Source organism: Jaculus jaculus, chromosome 5 (genome assembly GCF_020740685.1).
Source record: "Jaculus jaculus isolate mJacJac1 chromosome 5, mJacJac1.mat.Y.cur, whole genome shotgun sequence".
Lineage (NCBI taxonomy): Eukaryota > Metazoa > Chordata > Mammalia > Rodentia > Dipodidae > Jaculus > Jaculus jaculus.
In genome coordinates, this window is record NC_059106.1 from 41,665,720 (window position 1) to 41,679,047 (window position 13,328).

Consider the following 13,328-nt stretch of genomic DNA (forward strand, 5'->3'; position numbering starts at 1 on the left):
ACAGGCTAGATTAAAATGTGTCCTCCACCAGTGGCTTGGTGGAGATTTCGGATATTTAGTGAGATGCTTGGTTTTAGAAGTCAGTTAAGTATAAACTGCTTTGAATAGCCTTTTGTGGCAGTCAGCATTTTACATAGGGAAATTTGAACCTGACTGACTGAAACTTAATTCTTCTCTATTTGATTCAAGATCTGAACATGTAAGTATACAACACAATTGAGACTGTAGGAGTTGCTCTCAGACAGTGATGGTTATATCCTACCTCACAGTGGAAAGCTTTGAGACAGTGTCTCACTGCTGTCCTAAGCCTCAAACTCATAGCAACCCTCCTGCCTTAGCCTCCTGAGTGTTGGCTGTGAGCCCCCACGCCCAGTGGAATGGTGTGCTTCTCAGGTTTCTTCCTGTGGTAGGCTGGAAGAAGCTTTTGCCCTGCTTTACAGCCTAAGTGACTTCACTTCAGATGCTTACTCATTTTTTCTCTAAAGTCACCAGATGCCTGGTCTGAAGTAAGCCATCTCTGGAATAAAGCCATAAACAAAACCAAGTCATTTCCCTTCTAGACCTTGTTTTCTGGTTTGGGAAAAGCAGCAATAAACAACATCCAAGTAGTAGTAACTGAGGGCTCACATGTACCAGTTACACTATTAACTCAGACTCAGTAGACCACCAAGGAACTAGGTGCTACCTGGTCCTCAATTGCACAGGTGAGGAAACTGAGGTACAGAGAAGTTAACTTACTCTATGTCACATGAGTAAATAATACTGTTCTGACGACATTTTGTGATTTTATGTCCCATGATGCTTTTGATTCCTTGTTTTATTTTAAACTGCCTAATCAGCTTATTTCTAAATCAAAATTTGTGGCAGTAGGTGTGATGAAGAACAGAGTGTCTAGAGGGCCCAGATGTCTGTGTGCAAGGGTTCTTGTGCATACTTTCTGTTCCTATGAACTGAGCAGGAATCTCCACTGTATGATGTGAGAGGACGTGGTATAGTGAGCTGTGTGTGTAGACACTGAGAGTGGCCCAGGTAGAGGGAATAGCCCAAGCAGTGGTCCAAGGCAGATACAGGGTTAGCAACAGTAAAGTAAGCAAGAGGCTCAGAGGACAGGTAGGGGGCTTAACCTGCTGCCCAGATTGGGAGTGAGGAGGACAGGGGAGAGGAGGTACCAGTAGCAGTATCCTGGGAGTCTTTGCAATTCACACTAAAGGTCTTTCTTCAGACAGTTGGCCTGGAACTCACTATGAAGCCTCATGCTCCTTCCTTAGCCTCCTGAGTGCTGGGGTTACAGCTGTGTACCACTGTGCCTAGCTAAAGCCTTTTAATTTTATTAAATGAAGGAAAGCCATCAAATACTTTTCGAGTAGAAGTGTGATGAAAAACATCCATGTGAGGCAGAGTCTAGAGCAGGTTCCACAGCTAGCAAGCTAAGAGTTTTGATCACGTTTTTTATGTAGATTAGGAAAAAAATGAGTAATAGTGTTTTATGTTACCTGTAAATTACATGAAATTAAAATGTTAGCATCGAGTTTTTTTTTTTTTTTTTTTTTTAAGAGGAGAGCCTTATTTGTTATCTGTATACTGGCTAAGGAGCAGGCCAACACTGTTGATGGCATGTACTGTCTGAGGCTGCCTTTGAGCTTCTGCACCCAGTCCAGCAGATGACATGACTGCCTCTGGCCCTTTATAGAAAACATTGTCATTCCCTGGCTTACAGGGATGGGTAGGAGCAGACAGCTGTTAGAAGACTATTGAAAGCTGAAGGTGTGTTGGACAGAGCAGTCAGGAGTGGTCTGATGTGAGGCATGTTTCAAAGTAAGAACTGCTTTATCAGTAGTATTTCCATGGGATGTTGTCAGTATTGGGTACAGAGTAACTGGAAGAATGCAGTTCCTGAAATTGGAAAGACTGTGGGAATGCCAGGTTGGGCAACAGGGTAAGAATGCCAGGATGCTCAGTGGAAGTGTGTAGGAGTCTTAACTCGGGAGAGGTCTGGGCCATTCATTGGATTGTGTGAACACTGCAGGCTGTGAGACTGGAGGGAATCCTATGAGAAGAAAGTAGGGAGCCAGTGGGCACCCAGCACTTAGGGGAAAGAGGGAGAAGCAGGCAGAGAAAGGAGAGAAGTGAAGGAGAAGGGTAGAAGGGCATCAAGTGGATCCTGGCAGCAGAGTGTGGTCATCTGGGTCAGTGACAATTAAACATTATGCAAGACACCACTGAGGAAGTCACTGTGGCTTTGGCAGTGTGGAGGTCACCAGTATCTCTGATAGAGCTGTAGGTTGAGAATATGAGTGCATAACCCCAGTGCTAGCTGCTTCAAGTGAAAATGAGGGTAGGCAGCAGAACTGGAGTTTTGGGGTTTTTCATAACTAAATGCAGTCCAGGCCAGGCAGGAGTTGCTGTTAGCTTGAGGCAGCAGGGTTCCCAGGGCTGAGCACTGGAAAGAAGAGCTTCTCTGATGGGCTGTGCAAGGTATGCATACAGGAGTGACAAAGACAGGAGGAGATGGTGTAGCAGGAGGTCATGGTGCTGGGGGACTCAAGGGTAGGGGTTCAGGATGGCTGAAGTGAGGTAGTCACACTAGGGCTTAAAACAGATGCTGTGGAGGCATGTGAATGTGGGCATACACAGATGGAGGGTCTTGCTGCCTAAAAGTTGTATAACAGGTGCCCTGTGGAACTCTTACTGCTTTAGTAGCCATATTTCAAAAAGTTAAGAATGAAATGAATTTGAATGTATTTTACTGTATGTAACTGAGATAGGTATTGCTTTGTGGTAGAGTCTTTGAACTCTGTGTGTATGGTATACTATTGGCATACCTTACTCCATTTGGGGCCCATTACAGGGGCTTAGGACCATATGTAGTTAGTGACTGTCATGCTAGGCAGTGCAGGTCTTGAGGGTGACTGTGGAAGTGTAGCCTGATGTTGGAGGATCAGTTCAAGGAACAGAGAGGCTCAGGTTCATGAAGCCTTGTGTATTTATCTGAACCACTTAGACTCTTTATGAGTGAAATGGTTGTGAGGCACAAGGGTTGGCAAAGTGCCTCAGGGCCTCTGCTCCCACCTGCTTCCTGTTGGGGTCTCAGAGCATCTGTGCAACTCTGAGGGCTGTCCTTATATGAAGTGCACATGGTACCTCTTGTAATCAAGGGGTTGGAGCTGGATTTCTCAGAAAATGCTAGAAACCTAGACCATAATTGTGGTAGGGTCTTCCCCAAGTGGCAGCTTTCTGTTAATTTTTAAAAATTTATTTGAGAGAGGGGGGAGGGAGAGAATGGGCACTCCAGGGCCTTTGGTACTCCAAATGAACTCCAGATACATGCGCTACCTTGTGCATCTTGTTTATGTGGTCACTGGGCAATTGAACCTAAGTCTTTCGGCTTAACTGAGCAGCCATATCTCCAGTCCTCTGTTGATTTTTGCTTTCACTTTGAAACTTTCACTAATGAAGGTGTTGCCCATATGAAACAGTTCCCCCCCCTTCAGTCAAAAGGTAGCATTTATATTCTTGTCTTTATTTTGGCATAATCCTCAAATCCCTCAAATTCTGTTAGTAATACATAGCTGAACAATCTTACATGTTGTTTGAGTCACCGCAGAAACTGACATTCAATAGCTTCTGGATCATTCTGTATGATATGGGCAGCAGCAACATACATTTTCTGCCTGCACCCTCTGATCCTTTTGACAGGGCACATGTCAACTTTTTGTCATACTATTTAACTACCATGCATTTATATCTGCACACATGCATATTATATATGTGCATATATATATGCTTGATCTGCATCAAGCCTTTGAAGATTAATACAAATTAATGATATCTAGAAGCCTTGAAGTCCAGGAATAACCAAAATAATTTGCAGTAAACAGAAACCTCTACCTCCACAGCTCACTTCTGTTGTTTCTCTTTTTCATACTGAGGATTAACACAGGTTGTTAATCTGTACCCCAAAGGGAACAGTGAATGTGTCCCCAGACCCACACCTTAACCAAGTTTATATTTACTTTTGGCTCTCTTTAGCTCATGTGCTGCAGCCTTAAAGTTAGCGAGGGCTTGGGGAGGTGGCTCAGAGGTCGAAGTGCTTACTGTATAAGGAAGGACAAGGACCTAAGTTCCAGTTCCCAACAGTGAGGATGTGGCACCTGTAATTTCAGCCCTGTGGAAGTGGTGACAGGAGGATCCCTGAGGACTGCTGGCGAGCTTGTCTAGCCTGGTTGGTCAGCTTTGGATTCAGTGAGAGACCCTGTATCAAAAACTAAGCTGGATGTAGTCTCAGGGTGGCCTCAAAATCAGTGATCCTCGTACCTCTGCCTTAAAGGCATGTGCCACCACACCCGGCTAAACTAACTATTCTTGACGTTTTCTGTAAAATTTGCCTATTTCAGACTCAAGGTCTCTGGTACTAGGCCAGGGCTTTGAGTTCTGAGACTTAACAATAGTAAGACTAGTCCAAAGTAAGGTATATAAGCTCTGAACAACCAAGAACCAGGGTCCAGGCTCTGGAAGAGGTTCCCCTGGGCCCACACTGGCATAAAAGTAAACTGATTCTCCACTCAAAAAAAAAAAAACTAAGCTGGAAAGTTCCAAGCAAGACACCCCAAAGTAACCTCTGGCCTCCAACACATGTGCATCCATGCACCTGCATACACATGAACTCATACATATAGCACATGCACTCATACATATAAGCAGGCCTACACATACCACACACATGTGCCTCCCCCCCCAAAAAAAAAAGAAAAAGGAAAGAAGATTAAGCAGATAAATCCTTCAAGCTCCTCTGAGCCTAAGTATTTAAGAACCTGTTGTGAGGCATGTGTTAATGCAGCCTATGTTCTGGGGCGATGTGTGTTTAGGGAATATTGATTTGGTCATCTTGTAGTGCCTAATGTCAGGGAATGAGGGACCTAAGTGGCTATAGCTTGTCCATGTTCTCAGACCATTGTGAGTCTGTTGGCTCATAGCCATGTTCCCTTTAGATGTATTCTTGCCTACAAGAAAGCTCAGGAAACTCTATTTAGCAATCATGAAAACATGAGTTTCCTTAAACTCTCTTCATCCTAATTAAAGTGTTTCCATCTGAGGAGGAAGTATATGAATACCAAGAACTAGAAATTACACAAGAAATTAAACGAACATTAATGACTTTATTGCAAGGTGTTTTGAGGTTTTTCTCTCCACTGAGTGGTGTTTTGCTTACAAAGCCGCCCCTTTACACATAAATCTTTATGAAAAATGGACTGGAATGGATCCCAGCAAAAGAAGAGCTCTTTTATTATGTCACTTGTAAATTATAACACATGCTAGGAAGAGAACCCAAGCATTCCCTTTTTAAAAAGCAGTGTTAGTGCAGGTACTTAGTTTGGTACACACAGTTGTGGCTCTCTAGAAATGAGTGTGTCTAGACTGGGAAGGGGAGGGAATGTGCTCATACATGGTCATGTTTCTAGTTCAGATCGGCTCACCAAAATGTTCAAGCAGTTGAAGGTTGGTCATTTTCACCTTTGATGTACTTAGACTTTAGAGGTTTCAAGGAAATGTACTGTGCATTCATTGAGTGGGATCTGCTTACCTCTTGTCCGCAGGGCAGGGAGTACACATGCACACCAGCTTTGGAGTCTTGTTTGTGGTTATCTGAAGACTTCCCCTGCCCCAAGCACTGGGAATTGAACTTAGACCCTTATACATGCTAGGCAAGTGTTCTGTCATTGAGCTCCATCCCTGTCCAGTTGGTGTTGTCTGGATTTGTTTCTGTTAGTAGTAAAGTCTTCATTAACACAAAGTGCCCACTTTTAGGTAGAGAGCTTATGGAACTCATGGCCTTGGCCCATTACAGTGTGTCTCACTCAGCTGCAGCTCATTGCTTCTTTTCCCCTCCCCAGACATTCAGGTACCACACACTGTCTGTTCTGCTTTCTACTCCCTCTTTTGGCCCAGTCCTTCCTCCCAATTTCTTCATCAGGTGTGGTGGCAGATTCCAGAGTCAGCTAGGCTGTCCTTCTCACAAACTTTTTTCTTGTGTCTTGTTCAGTCCAGCCTGCCCTCCAGGTTATACTTCTAGGTATGTCTCCGCATTCCTGAGTAGGTCCTTGCCACAATGTAGAGTCATGATCTCCTTAACTGAGTAAACGAGTCTTCTGAGCAGGCACTATGTAGTCATCCTTATTTCTGTTTCCCTAGAGCCTAGCCCAGCATCAGCACGTGGCTGTGAGTGAATGGGCTGGGTGGGTGGGTGGGAGGGAGAAGTGGCAGTGGGAGAATGAACCTTCAAGCCAAAGGTAAACTTAATCACTGCTTTGGAGAAGAGAAGAATAAACACTGTTTTTGTTTATGCAGGTCTTAAAATTTTGGTAGCAGAAAGCAGATGTGCAAAGAGCAATGGAAACAAGTCAGAAGCTGTTGTCTGCTTCCAGAGATGGGCCACAGTTTATGTAAAAAAGTAACTTACTTCCAAATGTTCAATTTGTTGTGCTGATATCTCAAGCTACTAATTATTTAGTTGATTAACTTCTAGGGAAACAGGTCACAAAGGTAATGAGGGCTTTAACTGCAGGGCACAGTTGCAGTTCTGTTCACAGCATGACCTTTTTGTTCCTTGTCCCAGGCTTGTAAAGCACCAGGCACAGCCTGAACAGAACCCCGAATTACAGTCCTGCTTACAACCTGCTAGTTTGAGGATTGGCTGGACACAAACATCTGGGAGACAGCAGAGTATTTGCTTTCCTGTCTCATGGGCTCCAGCTTACCCATGTGACCCAGAAGTAGTACTGCCCGCTGTAGTCCTGAGTGAGAGAGATAAGTGAGTGGGGTTCTGAGGCTTCCCTTCTGCATCTGTGGGAAGTTTCAAGGCCACTGTGGAGATGACCTGTAGCCTGTTAGGAGTTTACATTAATTATTAAGTGTCCATTTACTTATATAGCCATTAGTATTCCTTGGAAGTATTGTATTTTTCTAGCTGTGAAACTGGTCTAGGATGTAGAATGGGAAGTGTTGGGAGTTGACACCCACCTTCTCATGCTTCACAAGGAGCCTCTCCCAGCATTGTTCTGTTCTATCAATATGTACTTACACATGTTAGTCTGAATTAGAGGCTGGTTGTACATAATGACTCCCCAGGGATGCCAGGCTAGAAAACAAAAACTGAAGTAGCTTGCTGAATATGCAGAGGAAGTAAAAATTCTTCTAAATTTAGTGTTAATCGAATCAGGACCTTGGTCATCTTTGAACTTTTAAGTTTTAATTTGATCCTTTAAAACAGTTTTGTGGCCTCTTAAAGATACAACCTACAGCCTAATAAAAGTTATGCCATAGTACTAACATTGTGCAAACAATTTGTACAAGAACCAGTTTTGAATTCTCTTAGGAAGTAAGTCATGTGTGGATATATAAATGTATATAGTGTGTGTGGTTATGTTTGTATATAGTATGTAGGGTATGTGTATTTAATGTATGTGGGTATACATGTATGCCAGTATGCATGTATATACTGTGTGTGGGAATGTGTAAAATGTAGGTGTACATGTATATGATGTGTGGGCATGTATGTAGTATGGGGGTGTTATAGATGTATATAGTAGGTGGGGTACATATATATAGTGTGGGGGCATGCATCTATGTGGAATGTGTGGGTATGTATGTGTGTGTGTATATGTATGTATATAGTGTGCAGAAGGATATGTATGTATAGAGTGTATGGTTTGTATGTTTGCTGTGAGTGCATAGTGTACATTGTGTGGGTAGATGCACTTGTACACGTGATACACATAGGTGTATGTATGTAGTGTGTGGAGAGCGATGCATGTATATGGGTATGTATATATGGTGTGTGTGAGTAGATGCATTTGTATGTACACATGTGTATGTATGTTTGGATGGATGGTATGCATGCATAGTGTATCGTGTGTGTGGGTAGATGCGCTTGTACCTACACCTAAGTATGGATAGACGGATGGTATGCATGCATAGTGTTTCGTGTGTGTGGGTAGATGCACTTGTACCTACACCTAAGTGTGTATGGACAGATGGATGGAATGCGTGCATAGTGTATCGTGTGTGTGGGTAGATGTGCTTGTACCTACACCTAAGTGTGTATGGACAGATGGATGGAATGTGTGCATAGTGTATCATGTGTGTGGGTAGATGCACTTGTGCCTACAGCTAAGTGTGGATGAGTGGATGGATGGATGGATTGTGTGCATAGTGTATCTGTGTGTGGGTAGATACACTTGTAGCTACATGTAAATGTGGATGGATGGATGGATGGAATGCATGCATAGTGTATCGTGTGTGTGGGTAGATGCACTTGACATACACATACACGGAAGTATGTTTAAATCTACTTTAGCTTGCCTTTGCTCAGATGTTCTCTTCTCTTTCGGCCTCTGGAAATGGGGCAAATTTTCTTCAGTTAAAACAGAAATAGAAGCGACAGTCTTGACCCATTTTACACCTGTTTATTTCAGGCTCTCACCACACACTTGTTCATGGGCGCAGCAAGAAGAGGGACCTACAGAGCTGGAGCCGTGAGGGCTGTCATGGGATGAAGCTGGCAGAGCGCATAGGGAGCTTTACATTCCGCTAGCTCCTTATCTGGCTTCACCACAGTTCTATTACCAGGTTAATTGTTCTCAGAACCCAAATTCTTATGAAACAACTGTTTTAAAATAAGAGTCATGTGACCTCCTTGTGCTTCATCTATTGTGATTATGAAGGAGCTCAGCAGTTGCTTAACCCTGGAGAAAGCAGTCTCTGCCCATGTGACCCTCTGCCCTCAGCAAGCTTCTTTCCTTACTAGCATTTACCCAGCAGTGACCTACTTCTGTGCTGATAACTGTCTCCCATAAGAATGGAAGCTCCCTGAGAGCAGGGCCTGTGTCTTGTCCCTTGTGTCCTAAGTCCATAGGACAGTGCCTGGCACAGTGGAATCTCAATAAATACTGTTTACTGAACTGCAGGGTCCCTGGTGTTGCGTCCTTTTTCAGTCTTAAACTTCTGCACCTTTCACAGTGATAAAATATGAACATGCTGGGAGTAAATAGAGAAGCTTCATTGTGATTGAAGAAATTGGCAGCCTGTACAAAGGAGCCGAGGCCTCAAGAACTGTGCATTGCAAAGATCCTGTGTGTCACAGTGTCTGTGCTTCATGAATAGTAGCAGGCATAGATGGAGGAGAAATGAGAGTCACATGTTTAGAGTACTGCCACACGAGGACCTCTAGGGAGTGTCTAGGAAGAAACGTCGGGGTAAGCATGGAGGAAGGAGAAAATAGGCAAATCCTGAACAATTTAATAAATGGTGGCACCAAGTAAACAAGATTTAAAAAAAAAAAAAAAAAGGTCCCCCTTGAGAGTGGCATTAACAAGGATCCACAGGGAACTGGAGGGTGAAGCAGTTTGATGCCACGTTTCGGTCACTGGTGGACCATGTATACCTCGGTGGCCCCGTCAGGCCATACAGCCTAGAGATGACAATGCTGTTTTAAGTTGTATAGTAAGCACTCTGCTGTGTTCACATGGAGACGAGATCACTCAGTAACCTCAGGAGATTTCCACATCGACGTGTGGCTGTATTAAGGGAATAAAGTTCTTTTGTTCCAGATGCTATAGTTATGGCATCTTCATTCTTCATTGGCATAGACCAGAATTGCCATAAAACTTTTGAGGAGGTTTTTATTTTTATTTTCTTAGCAAAGAGTAGAACACCGAGGAGAGTGTCTTGTGACATAGGTCGGTTGTCCAAGGTGAGTTTATTTGCAGCACTGACTTGTGATGCTTGTCTAACGGAGCAAACATTGCTTTCCCAGTCACAGCATGTTGTAGTTGTCAAGCTTGTGTTCATTTCAGGGTAAGCTTTGCCATCACACTGAAGGAATCTGCTAACGTCAGGACAAAGCCAGTTACACTTGAGTGGTATTTCACATGGAGAAGTGACCAATATTTCTGCTCAAATATGATTCATTTCTTTTAAAGTAAAGCAATGAAAAGTGAAGGCCAGATGTTTATGTACCACCAAGCAAAACAAAAACTCAAAACCTGTAGTGTTACACATTTTTCATTAGATACTGCTGAATTATTTGGATTAATTTTAATCCTCATATGCAACTGTAAAAATTGTGAATTTAGGGTAAAGATATAATTGCAGAAAGTGGTTAATGAAGCAGAGTTCACAAATCTTTACTTACAGCTTGTGGATAGCTTGCCTACGAAGGGTGCAGATCTTGGTTGCATTCAAGGAGTGCAAGGTTAAACTTTCTATTGAAATAAGAGTTTCAACCTCTTGGAGACAGGTTGCATTTTAAATAAGTTAATATGCTTAGAACAGCAACCTAGGATACAGTAAACACATAAAACTACTTAGAAGGGTTCTAGTACAGAAGATTAAATCCTGTTTGAATCATGTGTAACAAGCTGCACTGTAATTTTGTTCTGGTGGATGTCTATGTCTACTTCAGTGAAGAATGTCTTTCCAGTTAGAGGAGAACCTGACACATCTCTCTGGTGCCCTTGTGTGTGTATAAAAGACACTGGGCCAGGTAGTTCCCCATGACAACCCCTGTGGCCAGAGATGGAGGAGCCACTCATCACTCCTGGGTTCATTTTGAAATGCTACTTTCATAAATCTGAAGATTTGATTAACTTAGGTTGTAGTATATGCTGCCATCCCACGTGTGTTCCTTTCAGTTTAGTGGCGTAGGATGGAATTTATGACTGATAAATGTTTAAAGCCACCATCAGAGTGGCATACTTAGCCCTTCATCGATTTGAAATCTAGCTTTCAACATTCCTACAGCTTAAATGACATGTCATGAGCTTTTAAAGTGATTCCATGAGATAGTGCCCTCTGGTGGCACAGAGGACATCAAGCAGAGAGGGACTGTGACCCAAGAGCCTTCAGAAAGCTCTTCTGAAGAGTAGCAGCCTTATAATTGGTTATTTCTGACAGTTATTTGTGGTGGAAAGGCCCCCTGCTAGTTGATTTATGCCCCCCTGTAATAACATCTTTTTTCTCATGTTTGATGCTTGTCCATTTTTTTTACTCCACTGTCTTGGTGCTGGAGCTGATTCAGCAGCCTCACCTATGCATCTTGGGTTCTGAGAGTAGCTCTATTGATGGTCTTTCAGGTGGGTTTGCGGTGAGGGTGTACCAGCATTCAGGTTTCCTAGAGGAGCCACTAGGCCCATTTTTAGATTTGTCCCTTGCCTCACCTTCCCAAAGAGGACCCATGTCACTTCTTGGATTAAGGAAAAAGCCTTCCTGCTGGCCTTTGGGTGAATCGCAGGCACAGCTTGGCGTGAGCTTGTTGGTGGGTAGGTTTTTGGTAGCCATTTGTTTCCCCCTTCGGTCTTCTCTAGAGTAGAGTCTTCCCACTAGGCCCCATGGCTGGGTTCTATTACTGTGCTATTCAACATCATACAGAGCAGGAACCGAATCCTGCTGCCAGTGCTGGGAACGTCACTTGGCCTTTGAAGGGTTTCTTTAGTTGTGAAACAGATGATGTGTAACTTAATGTTTCAAACCTTGAAGAGATGGCTTTGAGGATGAAAAAAGATGCGTCTTAAGAATCCTGACAACAGCTTTGAGGATGAAGAACAGTATCTAATAACCTGATAAACTAACCTTTCTAGGTGGTTACTAACAAGCTTAAATATGAGCCCTCACCTCTGTTAAAAACTAACTTGAAAACCAATGTTTTGTGCCATAACTTCATATTTACAACAAAGTTCCAAAGATGATAGGGAGTCTTCCCTTCCTCTTCACTTTGTTTGATAAGCTTGCTTTTACACTTGCTTTCCAGAAAACTTCCTGGAGAGTCACTGTGTCCTTGGGTCATATTTGGGTTCAGCACCTGTTTAGCACTTTGCTATGACAGACCTGTTTGCCTTGTGTGGCATTTGCTCCCAAGCCATCCTGGTTTCATGTGTCTGTCCAATTGTCTTTCCATCTGTGCCTTTTCAGGTTCATATAGACCTAGGTTTTTTCTCTGTGCAGTCAGTTGTGTAACACAAAGAGAGCCAGGAGAGGTTGGCTCAATTCAGCCAGCACCTCAGCTCTGCAATTCTGCCATCATAGCTTCTCATGCAGATGGGGTTGGAAGCCAGTAAAAGTGCATCTGTCTTCAAAATGACATGACTTCCCACATATTACCTACCTACCTTTAGCTGGCATCTGGATTCAGAGTCCACTGAGTTACTTTAGTATGTGATCTGTAACTATGAGAGAGAATTGTAACTCATGTTGCATATATTCTAGTAGTTTCTCGTTTGGTTTCTTAACCCTGAGGGATAGGTGGGGGAGCTTTGCTCGACCCTTTTTCATGAACAAGATGAAGAAAGAAGATCAAGAATTGACCTGGTTGGGGGCTACACACAAGAGTGGATACACTCTGCCTCTGCAAGTCATTCTACGAATGGCCTGTGTACATCCAGCCCACGGCTCCTCACATCACTTGTGCAATTGTAAGCCTTTGAAAATCCGGTTTTCCCCTTACATGGGAGAAACTACTGTCGTGCTCTTACTTATGCTATTAATGTGCATGATGACTCTAGTACCTGGTAGCAAATTTCCATATTCTGTTTCAGTCTAGATCTTTACTGAGTGCTATGAGATCAGCATTATTAGACCTGAATTAGCAAATTCTCACTGTCTGGTGTCTGAAGAGGAAGTGCTGGGTCAGGCACCATTGGCTCATCTGCTTTGTCCATCACCATCACTGGCTGTGGGATAACTGGGACCTCTCTGTGAGTCACATCTTGCCTGTAATTTTCAGGTTACATACCATGCTGGTGATAAACCTTGACAATAGAGACATGTGTGACATATTTTTCTCAAGAGTCACTGAGATATTTGAATGAGTATGCTGGTGGGAAAAGTGATAAATGGGCCAGTTCTTGAGAAGCTACCTGACGTCGTACTGAAACCTTAAGATCCAGTCAGAAAATGGCATCACCTCTCCCAAGAGAATGTTTGCAAGGCTGCTGGAGATGTCAATGCTTTTCTCTAAATTCCGACATCTCTTTTCTGTGGTGTGAAGATTAAATAGTGCTGTCACATGTCTTGGCCTGCTTCACTTTTGGTCAGATGTCCACTTCTAGTACCACCTTAGCTCAGGAGAGCTGGGTAGTGGTGGTGGTCCAATTCACCACTTGGAGGAGTTTGGTGTTTGGTAGTGTTGCTTTTTTGTTTTTAATGTTTTGACTTTTTTTTTTTTTTTTTTCCTGAGGTAAGGTCTTATACTAGCCCAGGCTACCTGGAATTCACTATGTAGTCTCAAGGTGGCCTCGAACTCACGGTGATCCTCCTACCTCAGCCTCCTGAGTGCT

The 13,328-nt window shown here is 43.3% G+C and overlaps 1 protein-coding gene across 17 annotated transcripts in view; it reads left to right on the forward strand.

The window, feature by feature from the left end:
• The window catches only part of Camta1 (calmodulin binding transcription activator 1), a 933,671-nt gene that overhangs the window by 96,715 nt on the left and 823,628 nt on the right, over positions 1-13,328 (forward strand). For 5 of the 17 annotated variants that reach the window (XR_006637124.1, XR_006637127.1, XR_006637126.1 and 2 more), the window contains 2 exons: positions 6,346-6,448; positions 8,472-8,957. The exons of the other annotated variants lie outside the window; for them this stretch is intronic. The gene's annotated coding sequence lies outside the window, so the exon portion shown is untranslated. Of the gene's footprint in view, positions 1-6,345; positions 6,449-8,471; positions 8,958-13,328 lie in introns of those variants that run through there. 17 annotated transcript variants of the gene reach the window in all.